Here is a 20,495-nt window from a genome sequence, read left to right on the forward strand (position 1 = left end):
CGGATATTCAGGAGTAGAGGATTGACCAAGAAGAATGTTCATCTTGCACCAGTATTTGGATGTGTGTGCCTGGACAGTGTTGAGAGTGGTGCAGGTATGGGCCCAGGAGAAATGGGTGTGAGCTGCGAGGTAGTTCCGTATAATGCGGAGGGTATGCCGATGTGGGCGGGGAAGTATAGATCGCGAGTGGATTTGAATAGGCGAAGGTAGGATTGGGAGATCTTGTGGAGGTGGACGAAACGGGAGGAAGTCGGGGTTGGGAAGGGGGGAGTGGAGGATGGTGGGAATATGGGCTGAGGATGCATCGGTAATTGCGGATAGGATATAGGTGTTCAGGGAGTCTACGAATTGTTGACCGTTCAGTGGAAGAGGAGGGTTTTTCAGAGCTTGGGTTAGGTGAGTCTGGTAGAAGGGCCAGTCTGCTTGGGAGAAATTGGTAATGCGGATATGAGGGTGGGATGGAGAAATGTGGTTAGCAAAGGGGATTTGGGGAAGGACGGGAAGATGGTCGCTGCCAATACTTGGAAGTGGAGAGAATTGTAGGAGGTGGGCAAGTGAATTATGGGTGGTGATCGCGTCTAGGCTGGTGTTGGAAGAATAGGGATGAGGGAGCAATCGACGTGGTTAAGTAGATTTAGCAAACGATCCATTTCGACGTAGGGGCGGTATGTTTGATTAAGGTCTGCTAGGATCAGAAAGGTGGGAAAGGTGTCACGGAGGTGGGAGATATAGGCCAGAGTTAGGGTGAGGTGGGACCGGTGGTAAATGGTGGAAACGTGTAGAATTCGGGAAGGGAAACATATCGTGGCAGCAATGGATTCAGGGAAGGAGAGGGGATAATGGTGTGTGTGGATGCGGACTGGGAGTGACGAGCGTGAAGCTAGTGCGGAACCACCTTGGCCGATGCCATAGGGGTGGTCCGAACGGTATAGACTGAAACCGTGGAGATGGATGAACTGATGAGGCCGAAGCATAGTTTCATTGAGGAGGAGGACATGGGAGTTATGTTGGGCTCTGAGGGCTAGAAGACGAAGGCGTTTGGAACGAAATGACTGAATGTTAAAGAAGAGGATATAGATGGGCTTAGGAGACCGGGATCGGAAGGGGATCCTATCGTTGATTAGACTAGGGTCTCAATGGGGTGAAATTGAAATGGGTGTCGAGGCCGGAGCGGGAGGTTTGCATGTGCATGTTAAGGGTTTGTTTGACCGCGGGTTGCAGTTGGGTTAGGACCTTGGTGCGATGGAATGGATGAATGATAAAGATCGAGATGGTGATGAAGCGAATGATGTCTTCAAGCGTATGAGGAGGTAGAGTGATCGAGTTGTTTGGGTGGGTGTATCTATGGTACGGACGGTAGCGACTAGTTCACGCAGTTTTCAGGAGGAGTGGGACGGGCCTTGCATTGACGGGAATACGAGGGATGATGTCACCACAGGTGTTGTTGCATTTGGGGCAACGGGATGTAGGATGTGATTGTGTACAATGTCCGCACACCGGGTGTTCAGCGGTGCAGTGTGCTATTGGGTGCTGGTTACAAACCAGGAACCTTTCAGAACGCATTGGTTGGGGAGCTGGGGTGCGTGAAGTTTCCACGCTGTGGTGGTGGCGAAAGATGGAAACCCTACTAGCAATGACTCTATCCATATCCTCAGTGGTGGGGAGTAGGATACTCAACACGAAAGTGGGTCCTGATGAGTTTCTGATGCGGAAGTCTTTCCGAACGGGAACGCCCTCCGCACTCAGCTCGGAAACGAAGGTGTCTTCTGTGATATCCGGGTCCACTCCCCGGACAACACAACTGAGCAGGCTGTGACGGGGGAGCGGGTGTGTTTGGTAGAGGGAGTGGGTAAGGACTTCAGGGGTGATGCTGATCCTAACTGGACGGCTCCCATGGAGTGGGTGAGCCGGCGTCTAGCGTCCTTCCCGTTTACTTTAATGATTACACCTTTAGAATTTGGACGGATGTCAGCTATCTCGCGGCGTTGCATGTTGAATTCCAGTGAGGGGTTGTGCAGGAGAAAGGTGTGTGTGTCTTGGGGAGTTTTCTGAAGAGTTCGGAGGTTAATAATTGGTCGGCGGGCTCGGGAGAAGAGTGGAAATTCCTAGATATAGTTATTGTCTAGTGAGAAATTTGGAGTGTCTATGGGAGTGGTAAGTGACGGTGTAGATGATCCTGATGTTGCGGCGGTTTCCAGAAGGCGCTTCCAGGCGGTGTCGTCATCTGTTGGATTTGAGATACAGCGTTTCATGGAGATCCAAGTTTTTTTTGTGGGGCTGGCTCTGCTAAGGTATGGCGTTGGGTGGCGGCGGAGCGATAAATTCAGTGATTCTGTGCTGGGGCATGATAATCCTCAACTGTGTGCTGGAGTGGCGATCGTTGAATGGCTGGATGATAGCGTAACGTGTTTAGTTGTGGTGGTTGTGGTGGTGGAGGTGGTGGAGGTGGTGGAGGTGGTACTCAACATGGTGCTGTGACGAGTCTCACTCTCTCAAGATTAGAAAGAAGGAGACCCCCGGTTGACCTTTGAGTTAGCCCAGGATCCCTGGTATTTGCTGAACCCGGACGAATGAAGATGGAAGAGTCACACAATGTCCTGAGGTGACTCCTCTCGTCAATCACATAGTCCACCTGGGGGTTCACCTTTCCAAACTGCGGTAAACTGTCGTGGCCTCGTACGGTGTCGGAATTGACGCTGGTATCTTGGTCATAAGCCTCGTGTACTTGTATATATATGTAGAATTTCCTTGATTATTTGTGTTTCTGTAGTAATCAGGGTCAGGGATTCTGGTAGGCGCGTAGGGGCTTAAAGCGAACACTATACCGTCTCGGCATTCGTCTAAATGGAGTGTGGAAAATCGGGGAAGGGAATCACACTCAGGATGTTCGCTGTTGGGGCTACAATTTAAACCTTCGAAATCGAGGCTTGCTTCAACTCCCCAACACAGTCGTGGTACATAAATTAAAGGGCACGGCTACGCCGCCGGGTAAATCATAAACTATCTCCATATCCATGCGATGTATGTATACTAAACAAGGTATATAAAGTTATATATACACTGCATGCATTAAAATTATATATCCTTAGGGATAGGAGTGAATTCGAACCTAGCTCCATTCCAAAATTTTGCTAGAAATTGCCGTTCAGAGCTCTTGAAAGGTTGCAAGTTTTAGGATAACAGAAGTATCAAAGAGTGCTCAATACCTCCGCCTATATCCGTAAGCGGCTTGATACACATACAGCCGTTCTACGTATTATGATTGCGTATGCTAATGGGAGATTGAGAGGCTTTGATCTGTAAAATCAAACAAACTAAAGTAGAAGTAGTAGATGTAGTTGTTGTTCCTTTATTATATGGACTGATATATCGTGAACATCAGTCTCGTGTACTTGTATGTATGTAAAATTATTTTGATAACCTGTATTTCTGTAGTAACTGTAGTGATGTGTTAATTACGTTCATGGATTGGGGTAGGCGCGCTAGGGCTTAAAACACGGTACGATACCAGCATTTACTTATAGGAGGTGTGGAAAGCTGTGAAAGGAAATCACACACAGAATAGCCGCTGTTGGTGCTAAAATTTAACGTTTGGAAATCGAGGCTATATCGCCGGGTGAGTCATAATCTACCTCCGGAGCCGTGCTAGGTATGCATACCAAAGAAAGGTATATCGAGTGATATATATACTGCATACTTTAAAATCACATGTCCCTTTTGCTATATACCAACCTTGTGTGTATATTTCAACCATTGCACACCATCCTACATACCAGTGCGCATTGCATTATCCTAAAGAAGCATGCAAAGCTAGCTTTAACTTTTCAGACTGTATATCTGGAAAGGGAAACCCACGAGGAAAAGAACAGTTGATCAAAATTTATCAAACAACACCGCGTTTCTTCAAGCTTTCATCCCCTAAATGTGCATATCAATATATTTGCGGAGGGTGTCCGCCAAACGCACCAATTAAGTATAAAATCATATTCTCTCCTTCTCCTGGTGTAGAAGACGGGTTTGAGGTTTACATCTATAACTGTGGAACCGTTCACACTAAAGAAAATGTTTTTTTTGCCTCAAAATTAATCAAAATAACTGTTTTATACAGTTTATGTATCAACCTACCACTAACTATTTCCATTCAAAATTTAAGTTAAAAATAACCTCCAATATTTAAAAACAGTCCCGAATTATAGTTCAAAGTACTTCTCGAGTAAGAATACGCTGGGGGAAGGGAGGTTGGAAACATCCCTCAACTTAAAATTCATTATCTTCCACACCGTTGGCCTAGAAAACTGTTCTTTAGCTTAAAACTGGCCACTTTAGCTGCTCTACATCCTCGCATAACGCTTTTACCCTACATCCATGTACTATAAAATGTACGGGGTAAGGGAACCTCGAAAATTACTAATTTCGCATTCCTTCTCGGTTTATATGTTATTGAATACAACATTCGTTGGGGGTTAAAACTACCCCTACATTTTAGCATTTTATATCTCGAAAACTACTAGTCCAAAAACGGTAATCTGTAGCTTAAAATTTATCGCATGATCCAATCTAAATCTTTATCTACCTTTTACACCTCAATCTTCCTAGTTATTTTTAGAAATTAGGGGTGGGTCACTCTTCAATTTATAAATTGAACATTTTGATGCTTACTACAAGCGCTCTCTCTCATTCTCTCTCCATCGTTTGTTTTTTGGGGCTAACAGCTTGGCAACGAGTCCACCGACCCCGTCATGAGCTCCAATCCTCTCGTCCCTCCTCGGTATAACGTCTTGTAGAGCTAGGTGTACTCCTTAGTGGGCGCCATATACTGGAAACCAACTCCAGAGCTCACCCACCCCATACCTATCCGATACTCGAGCAGGGCAGAATCGCCCATATCTTCTCTTACTTCATTTTATACATAATGAGTAAACTTTTCCTATGTTTCCACGTGCTTTTTGTGTCTTTCCCCGTATGCCTCATATCACTTTTGTTTGGTTATTTTGCTTTACGTCGCACCGACACAGATAGGTGTTATGGCGACGATGGGACGGGAAAGGCCTAGGAATGGGAAGGCGGCGGCCGTGGCCATAATTAAGGTACAGCCCCAGCATTTTCCTGGTGTGAAAATGGGAATCCACGGAAAACCATCTTCAGGGCTGCCGACAGTGGGATTCGAACCCACTATCTCCCGGATGCGAGCTCACAGCTGCGAGCTCCTAACCGCACGGCCAACTCACCCGGTCCTCATATCTCTTAACCCAAACTCGTGCATTGTAAGTAGTTAATACATCGTGTGAGTTACATGCATTTACATGTTTATCCACAATAACGCCAGCAATTACTTAAACATGGTTTAAGACCTTTAGGTGATTAGCGAACCATGTCGTATATAAGACGGACAGGTTACACGCTTTTTGTTAATTTAGTGTTGACTGTCGAGCAGTCCACATCGTTGTAAGATCTCTTGCTCTTAAGCTAGTATAGGCTGCCATTCTAATCTGCGCAGCTTGTATTACAGTATATAATTAGAGGCCAATAAGTGCCTAGTAGATTTAGATTATAGGAAACAGTTGAGGCGAACATTCATCATTCTCTTTCCCTCTCTTTGACAGGTGTTTTAAAGAAAGTGACATCTATCACAGATCAGACAATTACAACCTATGTTTGAAAGTAGTGTGGAAAGTCTTGAAGATGTTTGCGGGTTATCATCATCTGCGAAGAATATAAAACGTGAGCCAATCAAAAATAATCTGCTCTCACTGATTCCTAATAGTAATAAGGTTGCTGAATTTGAAACTTCCTTCGAAGACCGACTACGATCATACCTTATCCGATGTCGTGTGGGATTACTACTGACAGACTACTCCAGCCGGCGCAATTCAAATATTTGGAGTTATGTGGGGTATCATTTAATTACCGGTCCGGTCTTCGACTGGTATCAGGCCATATTTTTAGAGAATAATATTGATTGTTAAATATTAAAATAATGTGGGCCTGATATACGTTACGGTAAAAATAATTCAATACATGTAATATATGTATTGTACCAGGAACCATTGGTCATCTGGAACATAAATTCTAAAGTCCGATATTTGTAACGGGACAGCCGGAGTTTAGATTCTCAACGGTACGGCACGGTCAAGCATTCAGCATGCAGTACGCATCACTTGTTCCACGTCACTGATAACGTAATAGCACGTGCACAAGGCGTGACGATCTAGAAATTACCAGAAAATGTTATAAAATATAAACCCGTTGGAATTTCAATTTATAAACTACATCACCTTGTAGCCTATTGTTTAAACGTAAACCCCTGTAAATTTGGTGAAAATCGACCCTTGTAATCGGAAGATATTCAGTGTGACAGAAATGCAATTTTCCACAAGTTACAGGTGACAGCCCGGCTAGTGGACATAAAAGGAGAGCCGCATTGACAGGGTCAGTGGTCTTTCATCGACATCGCTGTTATTGGGCAACTCCATTTTACTCAAATCGTTGTATTTTTGCTCGGCCGGGTGGCTCTTCATCTTTAATTGCAGCTCCCGCCGACCTCAAGAAAGCACATAAGCTGGCACCACACTGGCAGTTGGTCTCCCCATCCACGATCCTTTCCTTCCTCCCACAATGATCACCACCACCACCGTCACTACAACCACAACCTCCAGTCGCATCCATCTTTCTGCTTCTCTCACCACGACTAGGTCTTCTCATCCGTCTCCTATCATGTCACCGGACCGCCCCCCTCATCTGCAACGTCAGCCACTTCAAGACGCACCAGCCACACGACAAGTTCAGATCACCGACGCACAACTACCATCGCTACCAGCGCCGCCTCAGTCTTCTCCAGAAATGTATAGCTGTGTCATCCGAGGTGTCGATCATTCGATCTCTGTTTCAACCATACTGCGAGAACTCCACGCTGCACGCATTCAGGCACACAGAGCTTTTCGAATCAGGAATCCCACTGATCCTACTTTCTTGGTCCGGTTACAACTACCTACGGAAGCAGACGACCGCCATTTTATTCTCAACGGAATCTACATCTTCAGCCATCGCCATAAAGTTGAACCCTCCCGCTCCCCTCCTCGAACATCTCCTAGACCCACACGACGTCGCACCTGGCCTGCTGCTTCTCCACTATATCGGTATTATGTTTGCCCACCTCCTCTCTCCATTTGTTCCTTCTTCCCACCACAATTGCTAGCTGTCCTTCTCAGACTTTTCACCACTTCGCTAAACCAGATCGCCGCCACACTCATCTCCAATCAACTACACCCTGGAACTCTTGTATAAACTCACTCATTTTCCACGCATCCTCTCTCACAACCCCCCTATCATTCCTCACATCGTAGCCCCATTACCCATCTTTCTCATCTACCACACCGACCTATTCTCTTCACTTCTGCCTGCCCGAGAGAGAGAGAGAGAGAGAGAGAGAGAGAGAGAGAGAGAGAGAGAGCATAACTCTCTAAGGGGCCCGCCCCGCCCTTCGGGCGGGGAATGGAAACTTCTCAAGAAGATGAAGACAGGGTCAGTAGTAGTTCAAGTTCAGCACTCACAGCTGTAGCGTATGCCGGCAGGTGAGAATGAATTTATACTCGGCACTCGAACCTAGTACGGTACGCGAAGGATCTTCGAAACACACTTGTGTGAATTCAGTGAGTGATACGACATCTAGAAATTTTTCGATAACGCAGTGACTTACGATGGTTGTAGTTACCGACTTCGTGTTTCTAACCACAGTTTAAGACGTCAGTGACAAGAAGTTACTTAAAGCTTTTTTGTACTAACAATCATGTGTGAGTTAGGAACACTTCTTAGAAAATTACAGACTACTTAGCCCTATAAAATAGACTGGTCACAATCGTACTTTAACGTGTACATTTAGAGAAGGTGGAATGGTGATACATTCGTGGCGAGTGTGAGACATTGAGTTACATTCTTTCTTTCTTCTACATTCAAACTCTAAATTTTGGAGACTGTTGTAGTCATGAATGGACCTTATTGTCATGTGTTAATACTTCTAAATATTATGAGACTTACAATTCTTTTTCATAAGTAGACTCTATCATTGCGTGCAGACGATTGTAAAATTACGTCATGTGAAATTTGATTTTTGCAACGATATCTGTGAAATACAATTTCGTTAACAAACTCTGTTCCTAGTGACACTACTTATGAATTTAATTTCGTTCCCAAGTAAGGGCACTAATAATTATTCCTAATGAACTATGCTTTCAATAGACTAATTTCTGCGTGACATGATTTACGGACAATTGAACTGTGCTATAAATAAACTGCGATATAAGAGTGATTTTCATTACGGACGATAGACGTAGGAGTATTACGGAAAAATGATTTCTAGTTCAAGAATCTTGAAATATGCTACCAGTGATGAATTACCCCCACTCTTATGCACTTTACTAAATAATGTGCCATATTAAAATAGGACACTCCCGAAGTTAAAGGTAGTCAGTTGGACTTTTTAACTTTCTATATGATTGTATATTTTGAATGCTATAAATCCTGACGAGTGCCTATCGCAGTCATCCACACCTGTAAACGTGGGACAACGGATCGTGGTTCGAGGAGGGAATCAAACATGGTACCATGGTGGACAACACAACATCCAACTACAGGGAACTCTACGTGTGGTTCGCTGAACTACATATTCTCCAATCCAGTCCAGTGTTCCAGTAATACAGGTTATATAATTATTTTAAAAACTTTGTACTTCCACCAGACAAACTTTTTATTAGTGGAACAGTAACATCAGTGATTTTGGAGTGGGTAGCTCGACGAAATAAATTTGAACTAGAATCATTTGGGTCTAACGCAATTGTTTAGGGGTCAAGATTGAACTTTACAAGACAAACTTTATTTTCTACTTTCACAATTTTGCGAATCTCAGTGTTAAATTTAAGAAAACTATAAGCATAAAATTGTGTCTCGAGTGCTATAAACTCGAAAACAGAATTCATGTTACAAGTGATTAAATATTTTATTTATTTTCGTTCACTAAATGAACTTATTTCAAGAGAGACATTATCAGAAGAATTCGTTACCTTAAGATATACTTTATTTTCATTTAAGAATAATTCTAAAAACTTGGTGAAAAGTTCATAATTTTGACAGGCCTATGTGCATGATAAATACTTTACATTCGATAACTTCAACTAAAGCTAGCCATTTTCAGTATAGAAACCATAATCAAGAAAAAAGATAGGAAATCAACCTTTCGAGTTCAATGGAAGGAATAAATATCATTAAATAAAAATATACCATCATTTCGCATAAACCTCTCTGTACATGTCCATAAGAACCCGAAACCTCTTTGACAAACCTCATGGTTAATTGTTCCTGGTAGAGTATATATAAATGTCTGCAATACTGAATGTTGGTATGTCCTTGTAGAACTGATGGAAAGCACTTAGAATAAGAGGAAGCAAGTCGCAGGTCGAAGTAGGAAAGGCGTCACTTCTTACACATTTGAGTTTGGCGTTTAACCTTCGCATGTGCGAAGTAGGCCACGCTACAAATATAAAAAGGAACGAATCGCAAAATGAATAGTATACCTAAGAAAGACATGGGGGTGATGCTATTTGTAGGGGATACCTGGCCGATGCTGTAAAGGCGTTCGCGGTTCACCCGTAAGGAAGTGGGTTCGATTCCCCGTCATAATTCTGTAAAGGTTAATTTTAGGCTGAATATCAGTTCATTAACATGTCCTCTAACACCTCGCAATATGTGAGGACTACCCAACTATCATAAAATGGTTATATTTACAGCTCCTAGAGAAAACAAAAGTCGTCATCCGAAATAATGGGAAGAAAACTAAAATTAGAATCATCTCACTGGTTGGACCTTAAATTATGCCTCTCTTAGCAGGTCGCGAAAACTGTATAAAATAAACATAAAAATCTTGGGCACAAAATACAAGATTGGGCTAGACTTTGAGTATTCCAGACATGAGTAATCACGTAATGGTAAAACCACGTTATAGGCCTAATCATAACTTACAGCACTGCTGGAGAAGTATTCGAAAATAGTTCATAAAGTCGCTGTATATTCAACTTATTTTAGTAGCTATAGGGGTCAGATATTCCATAAACTTTTGGCAGCATTAGATCCACCAAATACGTACGGATCTTTAGGCAAGTTAATTGCTGACCTACGATACTTACTCCTTAGATGTCTTGACCACGTGGATGCAGTTACAATCATAGTCCGCTTAAAACAGCAGTGAGAGAATTTTATCAGCGTGCTGTGCTATCATAAACGGTGTATTATTAATTCTTCAAGCCTTTTTTACATGTGTTGGTTTATTCATACTGTTACTCCTTGTCGTTATTGAATATTATTGTGTGTGCACAGGCCTTCATGCAATGGATCCGGACAAACACTCACCAGACTGTTTTCAGTTGAATAAAGAACCCCACGATATTTAGGTCTGGAGGGAGAGAAATGATTGTGTCTCTTTATAAGCATTTCTATTTCTGTCATTAAATTCTCAATTTTCTCCTGAATATATTTTTCTAGATCCGTTTCCAGAAATGCAATGCCATTTTTAGTTTTGAAAACGTGATCTGTTGTGTCTCCATATATATCCATGGAAGAATCCAAGCTTAAGAGTAGTAACTTTTCCTTGCTAGCTCTTGATGGGCTAAGAGTAAAAATTTATAAGTATTCCCCTCTTCAAGGAAATGCCTATATACCGCTACAATGAAACATCGCTGATAAAAAGGCGGGTATAAATACCGAAAACAATAAAGGTGAAAGGTGTTCCTTGTATTCGGCACAAGCAAAATTCGTTTTAAAGGATCCTCAGCGCGTTAGAAAATACGCAGGCTTGGAGTATAAGTACGACTTCTCTAGTGTCACATTTCCCACACCTCTCACGGATATTCCAAAAGAAAAATAATATTTCTATAAACGTTTTCGGACTGGAGGAAAGTAATAAAATTTATCCTCCGAAGTTAGTTGACGGAGTTGTCATATCATCGTAATCCTCTTCTACTAAGCAATGATTCTGATGTTGGTCATTATGTGTTTATGAAAGATTTTGGGAAGCTTGTAACGTGTCAGCTTATTAAACGTGGTGGAAAAATCTACACCTGTAAGCGTTCTTTCACCCAATTTCGGTAATCAGTATACAGTAAGTGGACACGAAAAGCTAGAAGAGCATTGAAAACTCTGTCTCCAGCAACAAATGGCAAGGATAGAAATGCCAACATTTAAAAACTCTCTTCTAGAATTTAAAAATGTTCAATACTTGTTGAAATTGCCGTATGTAATCTACGCAGATTTCGAGTGTATTCTGACTCCGGTTCAAACATGCGCACCTAGTGATACTGTAAGATATACAATACCATACTCCTATGAGCTTGACTGTGTGCGTAAAGCCTGCGAAATCTGTTGAACACCTAGGAACAAAATTGCCGTAACTTGTGATGACAGTAGGCATGAAACTTGCGTTCCCTTGCTCCTCTCCTACTATTTGACTACACTGTAGCCTCAGCCCCTCTCATCCATGGCTTCCCCTGGCCTCTACCCTCCCCTCCACTTCTGATTATTAAAATGGTGACCATTATTAGGAATTAAAAGTATTACATTGATGTTTTTTATTTCTATTTATATATCTGTTGCATTACATAATTTTAATTTGTAATTATTCTTAAGAATATGCCAGTTCTTGTATTTTTTACAAGTTCATGATATAATGTATGGTATTATATTTTATTACTGTTTATAATATGACATAATAGTTTTTATGCAGCATCTGAAACTGGACCTCATGTTCTGCTGTTGTTCGAGTAATAATTAATAAACAAAATGTGAACTTACTTTTTCTCTTAGATTTATTGGTAATCGTCACAGTGTTTGACACTGAACCAGGTTAACGCTTTTTTAATGTATTACCACAGTTCACGGTGACATTTGTGCTCGTCATTTAGTATGAAAGTGCCATTGGGAATGGTGTACCGATGTATGAATACAACGTACAAATGGCAATTGATTACGACAGCAATATTGCTGTGGCTGACAATGTTTCTTAAATGGTAATGAAAGGTGACGCAGTGCTTAATGCTGACCTGAATGGGATTCTTTAACGTATAACGACGCTACTGGTAAGTCTCTTATACAGTGTGCTAATTAAAGAGTATATCAAGCAACGCTCAGGAGAAAAATGGGTGTGAAGTGGTGCTAACTGTCCTCGTTCAGCTATTCTACGGTGAGAGTAGTTTAAGAAATATAACGAACTGACAACATCCCTCAGTATCTACACATTGCAGTGCTGTAAACAGTCCTGGGAAAGAAAACACGAGCGTAGATCGCTTCCGGATTCCTCTGCTATATGCAATTCTTGACAGTCGAGGAAAGCACAGTCATCGCTTGACCAAGCATATGTCCGTGCCACCCGCCAGCAACAAGCGTTGACAAGTCTTCACTTCGACCATGATTTAGGTGGGCCATAACATCAAAACTAAACCTCATGGAATTTTGAAATAAAGTGTGTTATGTTTCATTTTCAGGGAAGATTCATAACACTTCGGCTGCCCAAACTTTATCGGACATCCTGTATTTAACTTCCCATAAATGTCGACTAATTTTTCACCATTGGACTGCTACACCACACAGCCGACCTTAGTGTACGACCGAAATTAACTTGACAATTTCCGAGGTAAACCATTAACTGCTTGAAGTCACCCAGCTGTTCAACTCTAGCTATCAAACCGTCAGAGACCTCACTTCTGTAGACGCGTGTAGCATCGAAGAAAGCAGAGAACCATATGATTAGGGAGGGTGCATTTCTGCGCACATTTCAAAAAAGGTATAGGCATGTAATCCTCGCAATATACCATTGACCAAGTATGAAAATCTGTCTTTATTATTATTCAGTCCCGTGCGGTTGAATCTTCATCCAGTAGAAGTATGATATCTAGAGAGAACAGCATTTTATAATAGAGAGTTAAATCCCTCGTGTGACGTTATGCCTGACGTGTACGTAATTTAAATAGCTAATATCTGTCGTGTATTGTCGGACGTTGTATGTTTACATGTGAAGTGGAATGCCGTCCTCGGGAAAGCTACTCATCCTATAGAAGTAATTAGTAAAAAAAAAAGCGAGTTAGCGCCTCTGTCCAGTTCCGAGGGAACACAACAGCCACGGTATTAATACAGGAAAATACATATAACGCTGTCATGACACATTTAGAAGGAACAGAAAACATCACCAGTGACGTAGTTAGGAACATACTTTTTTATCCACTGATCTGTGAGATGTAATCTCAACTGCTGGGGATAGAGATACACTAGGTACATTTCTACAGTGCGACTAGAGGAATTATTTTTATTACTATTGTCGTGTTGACCCCAGGGATTCTTCACAGAATGAAGTAATAGCGGGATATAATGTGTTCCTTTGTTTTCGTAACTTCCTTGATAAAAATACTTACACGAAAGGAAATAACATATCTGACAATATCTGTAGCTATTAATTTAAAGGTTCATTATTCAAATGTCCTGTCACATAGTAGTGTACTTCTCTTTTGTCCGTTATAATTTCCTTTTATATTTAATGTCAGTTATCTGTGAATATTATCTTTCGACAGAAATTTATACATCGAGCCAATCCTTCTGATGGCTCGTGTCTTATTTTCAAGGTTATACCTTCAAGAGAACATATCTCTGTATAAGTCATTTCTATGGTCTTAGGTAGTATCTATGTTAGCAGCGAGGTCGCAGGGGGTCATTTCTTATATTCCTTGACGTGTAATTTGATTTCCTTGACTATTATGTTTTCGCCGGCCCCGTGGTGTAGGGGTAGCGTGCTTGCCTCTTACCCAGAGGCCCCGGGTTCGATTCCCGGCTGGGTCAGGGATTTTTACCTTGACCTGAAGGTTGGTTCGAGGTCCACTCAGCCTACGTGATTATAATTGAGGAGCTATCTGACGGTGTGATAGCGGCCCCGGTCTAGAAAGCCAAGAATAACGGCCGAGAGGATTCGTCGTTCTGACCACACGACACCTCGTAGTCTGAAGACCTTCGGGCTGAGCAGCGGTCGCTTGGTAGGCCAAGGCCCTTCAAGTGCTGTAGTACCATGGGGTTTGCTTTTATTATATTTTCTGTGAGGACTATACGTGATACCTAGCAGGAACGTGGCCATATTTGCCAAGCTGAATTAATTGAATTTTGATATGCTAATTTATGACTATTAATCTCGCGACTTTATGAAGTATTTTCGAATACTTCTTAAGCAATCCTGTAAGTTATGATTAGGCCTATAACGTGCCTTTACCATTATGTGATTACTCATTTCTAGAGTACTCAAAGTCTAGCCCAATCTTGTATTTTGTGCCCGAGATTTTTATGTTTAATTTATACAGTTTTCATGATCTGCTAGGAGAGGCATAACGTAAGGTCCGTCCAGCGAGATGATTTTAATTTTAGTTTTATGCCCGTTATTAAATTATGACTTTCGTTTTCTCTAGGTGCTGTCAATATAACCATTTTATGATAGTAGGGTAGTCCTCACATACTGCGAGGTGTTAAGCGGACGAATGTTGTTTGGTTCAATGTTTGATTTATGTGGCACCTCTCATAATTTCTTTTATTTCTTGCAGTGACGGGAGTATATTTCTCACGGAGGTATATGGAATTAAGTTAAGGATTCTTGATTGTGTGCATTGCTAGAGATTCCGTTCAGTTTCCGCAAAAAGCAAACAAATGATGGGCTGTGGGATGGAATCAGGTGCTTTAGTTGATGATGCTATAAAAAGTAAGTCGATGTCTTTGGTTGAAGACGTGATTGTGATTATATTTGATTCACTGTGCAAACCTTTCCTGGATTATATGTGAGAAATGGGAATTCTGTTAGTTGTTTTTTTGGACATCGAGTATCAGTTTCTCTTGCCACACTGTTTGAATTATGGTATCGCCCTAGTTTTTGGGGTATATTTCTCTTTCTGTCAGGACTCCTTTCTTTGTTCTCTCATTTTGTTTTTCATTTGGTTACAGTGCTGCTGCACATTAAAACGCTTTCAGCCACGATTATCATTTCACCCAACTTGCAAAATATAACTAAACCGTCCATACGGAAATATTCTCTTCCAAATTCCTTAACAAATCCCCGTAATTTTTACACTAGTAGAGGTCGTTCCCTTAGCTATAATGGATTGTGTCCTGGTTGCTACAGGTCAAGGCAATACTCGGTCGCAGTAAATTATTCGATTCAGAATAACTGCATTAAAGTTTGTGAATTTCTCCTTTTAGAATACTCTACTTCTGGCAGTGGGATATCAAGAAGAATGAAGTAGAGTTTCTCGGGACTCTTATCTTAGAACATAAGCAACGGTATTTTTAATATTATATGGAATTCAACCCATTGCTATTGTACTACCATTTCGAAAATGTCACTTGCGATGACGAGGATGCCAATGACAGTCAGTTTGGTGTGATGCAAATGAATGAGTCGGTCAGTTATAAGGCACATTTTGTGTATTTAGAATGGGAATCATGACAGCTGGCTTCTCACCATGGTGACTGAGGTTCTAATCCCGACCCATGCATGCGATTCGGGAGTTCGGAAATAATACATGTACCTGCTGTTTGGAATCGACGTTGAAATTTAGATCCCGTTGGTACAATCACGAAAAAAGAGTCGCATAGAACTGCGTTAGTTCCTGTGGTGGCATGCCAATAGCACTTATTACTAATGATTTGGGCTTTGCGTCCACTAACTACATGTTCTTGTTTCTTTCGAAGTCGCCAAAGTGCCGAAATGTTGCCCCGTAGGTTATTTCTTCCGTGCCAGTAAATCTACAGACACAATGCTTATTACTGTTTACTCAGTAATTCTTCATATTTTACTCTCAATAGCTTAATATTTTTAAAAATTCTGGAAAATCAAGGCTAATAATTCAATAGGTAATAGATCCATATTTTTGTGAGTGCATTTCAAAAATATGGATCTGTGGTGCAGGCAACTTCTAAGACAAGGGTAATGGATAAGAGGATAATCACAAGTTATTTTTATGGGCTGAGTAGCTCAGTTGTCAGATTTGACGGTCGAGGACGTGACTGCGAATTAGTAACGGAAATACACAACCACAACAAACAACTAGCACCATGACTGTGGGAGAACTGAGGTTGAAGGTGCGGTTGCCAACCCATAAACCGCACCTTTCACCAGTGAATGCTGACCATCCCCACTTGTCCGTGGAACATGTAGCAATTAGATGGCAGCGTTAGTTGGTGTGGAATTCCCGGTGATACATGCCAGCCTGTACAGTGCCCACACTAAATTTGGTAGTGGTGAATGTAGAGTGTGGAGGCATATTTCGTGGAAGGAACTTGATCTTCGCGTAATACTACGGAGCACGTTAAGGACAGAAGAAGAAAGTAAAGATGTTTTGACTATCTTCGGCATTCTATTACAGAAAACAACTCCAGTGTTGCTCAATATGTGAGCAACATACCCAAGGATGACATGACAGTGTCAAAGAGTACGGAGACATTTGACCAGATAGTGTGTCAGTCGTAAATACAAATAACATAATTTACACAACAGCGCAACCTCATTGCAAACAATGTAGGTATAATGAAAAAATATTGGTCTTCTAAAAGGATTCAAGGCAAAAAATATATTTGGCCTAGCCATGAATCATGTTATCGATACGTGCCTCAGGGCGTGGCCGGTCATTCCGTGTATTGTTCTCTTCGTCTGGTTTACCCACGCACTTCCTGGCAGGTGCAACAAGAAAGTTCCCTCTCTGCTGCTGGGGCGACAGCTTTGTTAGCTGTCGCCTGTGTCCCACCGAAGTCTGAACGATGAGTTTTCGTTGTGTCAGGGTGACGAGCGTCGTCTTGGGGTTCCGAGTACGGAGTACGGAGTAGTGTGTGTGTATTACCTTGGTATACTGTCTGTGTACCAACGTGGAGTGAGTGACTGGAGCTTGACGGCAGTATTGATGGTTGTCATTCATTCCCCGTCAAAGTCAGAATATTGTCACGTACAGAATGGAATACTGTTACAGCCTTGGAGTACTTCCGCGGGCTGTGGATCGGCGTAAAGTCAGCGTGTAGAGCAGCTGTCGTGAGTGTAATTGGAACAATATTAATTGTCGTTGTAGTGAACTGGTATTGTCGTGTTGGCTGGCAATGTTGAACTGCTGCTGTTTGATTGTCAGTGCTAAGTAGCTCACTGTAGTAGACTGTGTGGTTTACTGGACTTTCTCAAGCGTCCAACCAAGGAACAGCCATCATGTGTTATGGGGGTCAGCAGCCCTGTGTTCAATACTGTGCGTACAGCGGCCATAATATAAGGAGGAAAACCAGAGGAAGATAGCTGTAAGCCAGAAGATGATGATAAAGGACATGGAAGAAAGTATATGTTACAAGGCTCTAAGACGGAAGAAAACCAGGAGAGGCTAGTAGACAAGCGAGGGAAAGTAAAAGTAAAGCGAGACCGCCAATAAAGATTTCAGCCGTCTCAAGATACGAACATGCGAGAACGCCTGCTGAGTGAAGAGTACCTAGATTTGTAAATAAGAAGCAAGTAATGAGTGAGGTCTTTCATGGTTGAATAGAATTGTGTGCGTGTATGTGTGTGTGCATTTTTGGTCCATCCTGAAAAAGTAGAGTGATAAAATAAACAGAACTAAGGTGATATCAGAAGCTGTAATAAACCCTATGTGTGATAGATACACCATTGTAATCAGCTCAGCCAGTGGCCCCATTACTGCAGGTTTCGAGCGCTGTCGGCAATATTCCAGAATATCTGTGCAAATGACTGCATACATACACACACACGCACACACAGAACTCGTTCGGTTAGCTTCTTGTGGCATTTTCTGCATGAGAATTGTTAACGGAAAACACACGAAAATGGAGGCTCAGTTAAATGAGCTCTTCGACAGGATGATGAAGAAGATAGAAGAAGGCAAGCAGAATATGATAAATAAGTTGGAAGAAGGCTATGAAAATAAGGGGGAAAACCAGAAGAAGATAGCTGAAAGCCAGAAGATGATGATAAAGTACATGGAAGAACGCTATGTGTTAGAAGGCTCTAAGAAGATGGAAGAAAATTAGGAGAGGATAGTAGAAATCAAGGTGAGGAGGATGTAGGAAAGACGGCCAGAAAAATATGAATGACAGCCAGAAGAAAACGGAATAACACCAGATGATGAAGATGAAGACGCAATGACAGATGAAGGCGGAAGACGGACAGAGAAAGTTTGAGGAGGCTCCCCTTGAATTAAAGCAACTTCTGCATGTCAACGCCCTGTTCCATAGACCTTTTCCAGAAGACTGAAAGTTGTGTTCTAGGAGGATGGCCGGGCATGGAGTTCCATGCCGAAGGATCACCGTGGGGTTCGAGGCCACTTGGAGCCTTGAAGCCTGGATAGAAATGCTGAGTGATAGGAATCGTCATCTTACCCTCTTCACCCCTGACTTACTTCTACAGTGCACGAGGCCATGCATCTGCGCCAACGAGGACCGTCGTGTGAAGGAGAGCTGTACATTCCGGTGAGTTTCGCGTTCGGCCGACCTAAGGATCATCCAACCCTGACCGAAATATACAGCCTGCACCTGATAAAGAGACCGGAGGACGCACACGCTGCTGCCATGAAGAGTTCCAGCACAGAGAGCTACCCACTGTACGCGCGGCACGACCATTGGGCGGGAGCCACCGGCAATCATGATAACGACCTAGGTTGACGGTATAACTCCGTAAGGAAATAAGGGTTGTCTTTCAAGCTCCAGAGGACGTGGAAAGGCCCTTACCACGTTCCGAGGGAATATATGACGTTAGACATCGAGTACAAAGGAGGTAAAGATGCAAGATGGACGCGATATATCTGGCCCGATTTGCGCCATACCAAGCAACAGCTGGGTAGATAAGTGATCAGCATGATCAGCGCTCAAATGTGGGGGCAATGTTAAGTGGCCGGTCTTTTCATATATTCTTCTCGTCGTCTGGCTTACTCGTGCGTTTTCCAGGAGTTTCAACCAGAATGTTCCCACTCCAGCCACATTGCTAAAATTCCCATACTCATCACCCGAGCTATCAAAAGGAGTCTAACCGCGAACAGTCAGTCAGAGTTGGAGTGAGTGTGTTTGGCTGAGTATTGGAGTTCATTGGCTGGACTGCGGCAATAGAGGTGTTGTCGGGGAAACAAACGGGGTTTTATTCGTAAAAATATTGTCCTTCACAATGACAAACTTCTATGGCATCGACGAGTTTGAATGCAATGATATACATAAGATTGAATCAGGTTCTTTTGCTGCAACGTTTTCCCCGATCAATGTCTTTGCTTGGTAGGCAGTTTCACTTATATGTGTGTTAGATACTGGACAACACAAACTTGACTTAACGTGATTTCATTATTCAACTGATGGAAGGAAAACGTACAGAAATTCACATACACCAGACGTATCCAGTAGCCTACACCGCGATACTGTCGATAAAGAACTGGGAACTGAACCTTAAAACGTTACATACAGAGTATCACCGAATTTCAGGTGAAGTTATTTCCCAGGATTTCTTAAATAGTAACTGTAACATTATGTTGATTTCAGCCAGATATATCTATACGTAAAATTGACGACTGGAGTACTTTACCTGCAGCTGTCTTCAAGCCATTCCCTAGAAATATAAGTTTCTTCAAGAATAGACTCCAGAATTCTGTGAATTGCATATAAATTTCTATGCGATTTTGTCATATTGTAATGTAACGCTCAACCCACTCGAAATTGTAGTATTAAGGCACTTGAATTATTTATGGTATGTATGGAAGGATGTGTATATGGACGTGCTGTATGGGCAACGCTAAGATGATAATGAGTAATTGGACCTCTCAGTCTACTGTCAGTCATAGTGTAACATTTTGAAGTACTTAAGGTACGTGTCAATTTGTATATAACGGTGTTGTAATGCTAAGCTGGTAGTATTGTGAGCCGTAGTCTTCAGCACTGGAAATACTTAAGCTGTGTGTAATTTTTTATATGATGATGCTGGATTTAGAATGTTAACCTAGTAGTATTTCTTGTAATATTTTCTTTACGTGGAATTGCTCTTTGTACTCTTGGTGTTACAGTTGATGTTGTTTGTGAGTAATTATGTTTTAACCTCACTTTATTACTACACTATTGTAATAGATAATTGCCATAGGGATATATCCCATTTGCGATGTATATTGTTTTAATAATAATAGTAATTTAATTTACACACCCAAAAATAGATGCCTCAAGTCTCTCTTCTGGGAAGTTTAAGTGACATTGGATGAATACTTATCTCCTGAACGGAAGCGATGGCAACATGAAAAATTGATCTAGTTAGGATTTTGACTTCAACAACCTAAGATTTTGTAGATTTCATTGAAAACCGAGTCATTCACAGTGCAGAAGCCTATATGGGGATACGTCGATAGGAATTCATTGGATGTTAATATTTAAAAGGCGTTCAATCACATTATTTAATCGTTGTTACAGTTTGACTGAAG

This window comes from Anabrus simplex, chromosome 2, assembly GCF_040414725.1.
Source record: "Anabrus simplex isolate iqAnaSimp1 chromosome 2, ASM4041472v1, whole genome shotgun sequence".
Classification (NCBI taxonomy): domain Eukaryota; kingdom Metazoa; phylum Arthropoda; class Insecta; order Orthoptera; family Tettigoniidae; genus Anabrus; species Anabrus simplex.